At 36.7% G+C, this 7,745-nt stretch overlaps 1 pseudogene; it reads right to left on the reverse strand.

Moving 5' to 3' along the window:
• Positions 1-2,344: 2,344 nt before the first annotated feature.
• On the reverse strand, positions 2,345-3,517 carry LOC138149599 (growth hormone-inducible transmembrane protein-like; annotated as a pseudogene).
• Positions 3,518-7,745: the final 4,228 nt, after the last annotated feature.

Here is a 7,745-nt window from a genome sequence, read left to right on the forward strand (position 1 = left end):
CCTCCCTATAACCATTTTCTTTCTCATTTGCCATGAAATCTCTCAGAGTCCATTACTTCTTATCACTCTCAAAGTCAGTTAATCCCAGGAGCTCTGCTTTCCTTTCTCCTGAGGCAAGATGCTACCTATGGAGGAGGCACAATATTCTTGCAGATTTCAAGGTCTCTCTAAGCACCAAATTGCTGCAAATTGAAAAGCTATTTAAGGTACTCGTTTCCCATCACAGACTCTCTGTCTCCCCAAATTGGAGTGTTCTTCAGTGGGATCCCCTCCCAGCATGAATTGTCACTCTTTCCACCTCTTTTAACCTCTTTTTTCAATATCTCACTTGTTTTCCCATAGTCCCTGTTCTACACGAGATCCTATAGGACTTTTAAAACCATTTTAGTGTCTATCATACATTCCACAGTATCATTCCTTTCCACTTGCCTTTTACGTGCCCTCCAGTTCTATCATTTACTCCCCCTTTCACTTTTGTCTCCTTGCATACCTTTAGAAAGAATTGTCTTGACCCCTCTGTTATTAGTTTGTTGTTAGGTTGATGCAAAATAATCTTGCTTTTTCAGACTTCCTTTCCTTTATATTTTAGGGTCTTTCCCCCTAGGCACTTGAAAATTTTGTTGTTTGTCAGTGGAACTGCTTTAATTTAACCACTATGTGTCTTGGAGCTTGCATCATAGCTTTTGTTTTGTTTTCCCCTGGAGGTCTAGAGGTGATATACAGATTTTTTTCCCTATTGGCACTTTATTTTCTATGTTCAGAAGTTATGGGTAATTTTCTCTTATTATTTCTTTCATTCAGGTTTTTGGTTGTTCTTGTTGATTTCTCATTGTGTTCTTCTGAGAGACCTATGATTTTTACATGGCCTTTACATATCATTTCTTTGAGATTACTGTTTTGCTTGTATTGACATCATGTGCACTTTTAATATTGCTTTTATTTTGCTCCTATGCTTTCAGGTTTTCCTTCCCTTCTGAATACTTGTATTACTAATTAGTTGCTGTCTCTTGGATTTAAGTTTTTCTATCTTGACAATTATTTCTGCCATAATTTTTGTTACATTTTGAGCTCCAAACTGTCTCCCTCCTCTCTACCCTGCCCTAGAGAAGGCCACCATTTTACATTCTCTCACACACATATGTATAAATGTATGCATGTAAAACCTTACTATGCATACTTCTATTTATCAGTTCTATCTCCTTTGTAGTTGATTTGAGTATATATAATGTTAAAAGTAACATAATCATTCCTTAAACAATATTGCTGTTATTGCATTTAATTTTTCTCTAGATTCTGCTTATTTCACTCTTTATTATTTCATACAAATCTTTCCATGTTTTTTTCTAAAAATCAACCTGCTTATCTTTTCTTGCAGCACTGTAGTACAATTCCAAAAATCATAGTCCAAAACTTGTTTAGTTGTTCAGCAGTTGATGGGCATCTCCTCAATTTCCAGTTCTTTGCCACCACAAAGAGAGATGCTACAAATATGTAGGTTATTTTCCTTTTTCCTTGATCACTTTGGGAAACAGACCTAATAGTAGTGTTGCTGGATCAAAGGGTATTCACAGTTTTAGAACTCTGGGCAAAATTCCAGATTGCTCTTCAAAATATTTGAATCAGTTCTCAGTTCCACCAACATTGCAAGTTTCCCACACCTCCAACATTTGTCATTTCCCCTATCATTTTAGCCAATCTGAAGGGCATGAGATGATATCTCAAAGTTGATTTAATTTGAATTTCTCTAACAAATAATGATTTAAACCATTTTACATGACTATATATAGCTTTGATTTCTTCATGAAAAACTACATATTCATATCATTTGAACATTTATGATTGGGGAATGATCCATATTCTTATTAATTTGATAGAATTTTCTATACATTTGATATATAAGACCTTTATCAGAGAAACTGTCCATAACTTTACCCCCTAATTTTATTCTTTCTTTCTGATCTTGCCTATATTTATTTGTACAAAACCTTTTTAATATAATGTAATAAAATTATCCATTTTTAAGTCACTCAATGCTCTATATCTTTTTTCTATTCATGTATTCTTCTCCTATCCATAAATCTGATAGGTAGCATGTTCCATAGTCTCCTAATTTACTTATGCTATCTCCCTTTATATCTAGGTTACATAGTCATTTTGAACTTACCTTGAAATGGTACCCAGTTTCTGTCAGACTGCAGACTGTTTTACACTTTTCCCAACAATTTTTACCAAGTAGTGAATTCTCTTTTTTTTTCTTGTACAAGAAATGATATAATAAGTATACACACCAAGAAGTCAAGCCAAATTATCTGACAAAGTTTGGATGGTTCAAAATGCAATCAGGTCATTTCTTCCTGTTGCTTCTAGTTGCTAGCATGGTGGCTACTCACATAAAGATATTTAGTGTATCCATATAGATTCCCAGCATGGAGTTAATGGAATCATATCTTTTTGTGCTATACATGAGCATTATTTCTGCATGCTTGATGACTTTTTGGGTATCATATAGAAGGAACATGCTAAAGAGAACTAATCCATCATACATTGCCACAGAATAAACACCAGCACCAAGTGCAGTGGTAGGTGGTAGAAACATAGATTCCAAATAACAAACAAAAACAACACCCAGGAATACTCCCAGTGGTGCTCTCATGTTGAGAAAATTTTCACTTGGAGCACATATGGTTACAGTAGAGAGGCCACCCACAATGCCTGCTGTATGCCAGAGAGCTTTGAGGATCAGAGGGCTACCCAACAAAGTCAGAGGGGCTACCACTGTACCCATGATGCCAGAATGGAGCATCCAAGCCAGATGTTTGAAGCCTGGGCTCCATTCATATGATATTGACCAAACCAGCATTCCAGCTCCAATCATGGCTGAAAAAGTTGCTCTAATTGTCAATCAAGAGACTATCATCATGAAGGTTATTAAAGCAGGTGATTGACTAACTGCTAAGGAAGACAATGCTGTTAAACCAACACTCTCTGTGAAATAAATATAGGTGGAATGAATTCTGTCCTTCACATACTGTGACCAAATTACTGCTATTTTTTTCTTTTTTAGCAATCGGGGTTAAGTAACTTGCTCAAGGTTACACGGCCAGTTATTTCTGGGTGTGGTACTGAGTATCTGAGCCCGGGATTCGATCTCCAGGTCTTCTCAACACTGGAGCCAGTGCTCTTACTCGCTGTGCTACCTGGCCACCCCAAAATTACTGCTTTTTCAATAACCCCAATCTCATTTGACATTCCAAAGTCATAGAAGCAGAGTGCTCTGAGACAAACAGCAGCTCCTCCATCAACAAACCATCTTCCCATCTGATCGATTTTAAACACTCTTTTCCACATCAGATTCCAATTCTTGATTTGGTGGCATAGACTTGTTGGATTGCAAGAGCCATTGATTTGTTTTCAGAATGGAATTCCTCAGAACAGGAGAAGTCTTTGGAAATGCTGGGTGGAGAGTCCTGGAAGGCAGGGTCAGGGTCCAGAGACACACAAACCTTACTGCCAGCATGGTGTTCCAATAGGTTTGCTCATTGTTTCTGAAATGCCCTTCTGGTCAGCTCAGCGCTCACATAGCCTTCTGATCTGGTCAAATGAGAAAATGCAAATAGTGAATTCTTAAACTTAGATCTTTAGATTTGTAAAACACAAGGTTACTATAATCATTTACTACTGTATTATATGCATACTCCATTCTACTGATTCACCTTTGTATTTCTTAGCCAGTACCAGATAGTTTTGATAATTACTGTCTTATAATACAGTTTAAAATTTGGTACAGTTAAAACTATTTTTTTCTGTTCAGGCCATAAATTCTGCTTTCATAATTCCAATTTCTCTCTTGAATCATTTGGGAACATATTGCTGCAATTTCATGCTTTCTTGTGTTTCCACAGAGTCCTCTGCCTCATTAGGTAGTGATTCATTTCTTTTGTCTTACAATATTTATAATTTAGATATATTTATACTTTTACAATGTCATGGAGGCAATCTGCCTTTTCCATTATTAATATCTTCCCTGAGAATTTATCTACTTAAGTCTAAAATTTTTAACTGAGCTTTATTCCTCCAGATATTTTTGGTAATTTCTCTCATTTTCCCACTAATGTGCCCCTATTGATCACTTTCTGACTCCTTGCCATTTGCTGTTGGATGACTAGACAGGTGGACTTCAAAACTGTCTCTGCCTCCTCCCACATTGGGCAATTTACTTTTCACTGACTTAGTCCCTGCCCCAAATGAATTTTGTGGGTGAGAGGACAGACCTGATCATAACTGGATGCCAGTCTCCTTTTCATAAGGTCTGGTGGAGCATTCCCACCCCCCCCTCCCCCCCACCACATATGAGCTGACACCTTGACGTAGTTCCCTCTTTTCCTTTGTTCTCTGAGAATTGTTGTGCTTCAGTATATGTCCTTCAACTATAGGCATAGCATGATTCTACTTTCTAAGTTTCTTCTTCCTCTGCACTGTGTCGTGGGGGGTGGGAAAGGGCAGAGGTGAGTTAAGTTGCTTGTTTCAACAGAATGCTGAGATGATAAGGAGGGAGTTTCTTCTGTCACAGTCATTTATGAAATACTCTTTAAATTCCTGCTTCTTTCAGAATTCTAGCAGAAATTGTGTTCAAACTGTATTTTATTTTGGTACTTTGCTTGTAGAAATTTTGGCATTTCTATTGTTCTGGCAATGTATCTTGGTCTTCCCTGACACTGGACTAGCTCTTTATGGTGAGATACTTTGGTGCTTTATTCATTATTGCAGCCTTACTTCCCAAGTTGGGGCCTTGTGTTAGTGTTAACGTTCTGTGTACCTCTAGAGGGTTTGCTTGGTTGTGTGTTATATTCTCTTGGATCCTGCTACAGCTTTTCCTGGGTTTAAATTCTGTGTTTTTCAAAAATTTTAAGAAGGTCTTAGATACACTGCACTTTCAGTGTATCCAAAGCAGTTTGATCTAGAGTAAATCTGGTCATTTTCTTCTTATTTTGAGCTTTGCACATGCTTGCTCCAATGTGGGTCGTTCCCATGATTGGAGCTCCAGGATACTGATGTTAATCTCCTCCATTAACTTACTAGAAGGCTCTGCAGGTTCATATTTATAGAATTACAGATTTCTACTTTGTCTGTACTCCCTGTCCTGGTTATTCAGCTGAGGATTTCAGATCAGATTTGGAACTGGATCCAAGATGCCATCCTAATATCAAAGACACGCTGTTTCTGCTTACTTCTGTTCATACCCCTTCCTACCCCTAAGGATCAGGTCCCTTCTTCATGGGATTTGGTTCACAAATGAGCAATAGCAATGCCAACTGATTTCTGTTACTGTTCCCTGCAGAGTCATGACCATCCCTATTATCTCTATGACCTGTTATTGTTCTTGGGCCCTTTGTGCCCTTGTGCATAGTTGTAGGTTCCAGTTCCATCCCTGAGTTGTAAGGCTCATTGTAATGCCTTCCTGGCTAGATTTTGTCCCCAGTATCTAAAGATCTCTATCTTCCAGCCACATTGGCTGGCAAAATGATTTAATACAGTATTTCATTAGTCTTCCTGATTAGGACTCAGCCTGATGCTTTTTCTAGGTCTTGTGGAGGAAAGCTGGGCTGTAATGCTTCACTCTAATCCACTATCTTGAATGACTATGAATGGTATGTATTTTTAAGTCAAAACAAAATGATAGGAAAGCAACAACCCTCAAACTTCAAAAACAATAGAAGTAACAAAAAATCTTTAGCAATCAGTCCTCTAAATAACGTTTGGTTGACACTGACATTAAACAAATAAGTCATGGAACTGAATGACAAATGTAAGAGAAATTATGAGATGAGTGACATTCTTGTGAGCTGGGGTGGTTAGGGAAAGTTTCTAGCGGGGAAGAAAGACTTGAGACAGACCTTGAAAGATAGAATTTAGAGAGGCAGGAAGATGAGACAGGAAAGAATTCTTGTTAGAGGAACATCATAAGGCAAGGCAGGTGTGCTGAAATGATTGTGGTTTAGGAGATAAATTAGCAAACTTATCTGGTTGAGGTGAAAGGTCTGTACTGAACATTAAGGTATAATAGTATTAGTATGAGATGAAATACAGTTATAAAATGGTAAGATATCAAAGATATTTTCCCTATGCCCTTCCTACTCTTTAAATTGAGACATTCCTTTTATTTTTTTTCTTTTTTGGCCTCAAAATGCTGCCTAACTTAGCTTCTAGATAGCCTTCAAATGGTTGTGTTTCTATGGAAACCAAATTATGTTTTCTCTAGACATTTTAATAGAACACAATAGAAACCATAGCATTTCTGTAATGTCATATTAAGTACTAGCTTTATAAATAGTCTTCCTCCTACTACCTCAAACACAGACTTTAACATATAGAATCATATAATGTTCAAGATAGAAGAAACCTTAGAGATCATAGTCCCATGACCTCATACAAATGAACAACTTGGGGTGGCTAGGTGGCGCAGTGAATAGAGTATTGACTCTGAAGTCAGGAGGACCTAAGTTCAAATCCAGCCTCAGATGCTAAACACAAAACTAGCCATGTGACCTTGGACAAGTCACTTAAACCCAATTGCCCTACCTTTCCCCCTCCAAAAAAAAAATAAAAGCAAAACAAAAGAGTCTGAACAACTTGCCTAAGATCAGGTGACTATTAAATGCTGGAGATGGAATATGAACCCAGTGCCGCTCTCTTCCGTCATTTAAGTCTAGTCGTATGCTGCCTCTATATGATATAATTAAATGTTAGCTGTCAACTATTTATTATAGGAACAGTGAAAAGCATAATTCTTGATTACATGTTTTCTTAAAAGGATAATTTAATAATTATGAGTTTAAACTGAAAGCATGGTCTATGGTTAAATGGTACTTGGGGAGTACATTTCCATTTTTTATCAGGACAAGTAGAAACTAGACGGCCCAATGGATAGAACTCTGGTCCTGGAGTCAAGGGGACCTGAGTTCAAATGAGGTTTCAGACACTTACTATGTGACCCTGGGCAAGTCACTTACCGCTGTTTGCCTTAGTTTCCTATCTATAAGATGAGATGGAGAAAGAAGCAGCAAGCCACTCCAGTATCTTCCAAGAAAACCCTAAATGGGGTCATGGAGAGTTGGACACAACTGAGAAACAACAAAATTTTGTATCCTGCAACTTTGCTAAAGATGTAAATTATTTTGAATAGTTTTTTTTTGTTGATTTTCTAGGTTAATCTAAGTATATCATCATATCATCTGTAAACAATGATAGTTTTGTTTCCTTGATGCCTATGCTTATTATATCAATTTCTTTTACTTACATTATTGCTATACCTAGTATTTCTAATGTAGTATTGAAAAAACAGTGGTAATAATGAATACCCTTACTGCATTCTCAATCTTGTTGGAAAGGATTCCATTATCCCCATTATCAATAATGTTTCTTCTTGATTTTATACAGTTACAATGTATTATTTTAAGAAAATATCCATTTATTTCTGTTTGCTAGTGTTTTTTTTTTTAAACAGGAATGGGTGTTGTGTTTTGTCAAAAGGTTTTCTGCATCTAATGAGATAATCATATGATTTTTTTTCAGTTTTTATTAGTGATATGGTCATCTAGGTTTATTGTTTTCCTAATACTGAACTAGCCTTGCATTCCTGGTATAAATGCCATCTGGTCATTGAGCATAATATTTCTGATATATTCCTATAAACTCCTTGTTAGTATTTTATTTAATTTTTTTACATAAGTATTCAATTTATTCAT

The sequence above is a fragment of the Petaurus breviceps genome, unplaced genomic scaffold (genome assembly GCF_028583685.1).
Source record: "Petaurus breviceps papuanus isolate PSGF00001 unplaced genomic scaffold, PetGlider_PUasm1.0 90847, whole genome shotgun sequence".
Classification (NCBI taxonomy): domain Eukaryota; kingdom Metazoa; phylum Chordata; class Mammalia; order Diprotodontia; family Petauridae; genus Petaurus; species Petaurus breviceps.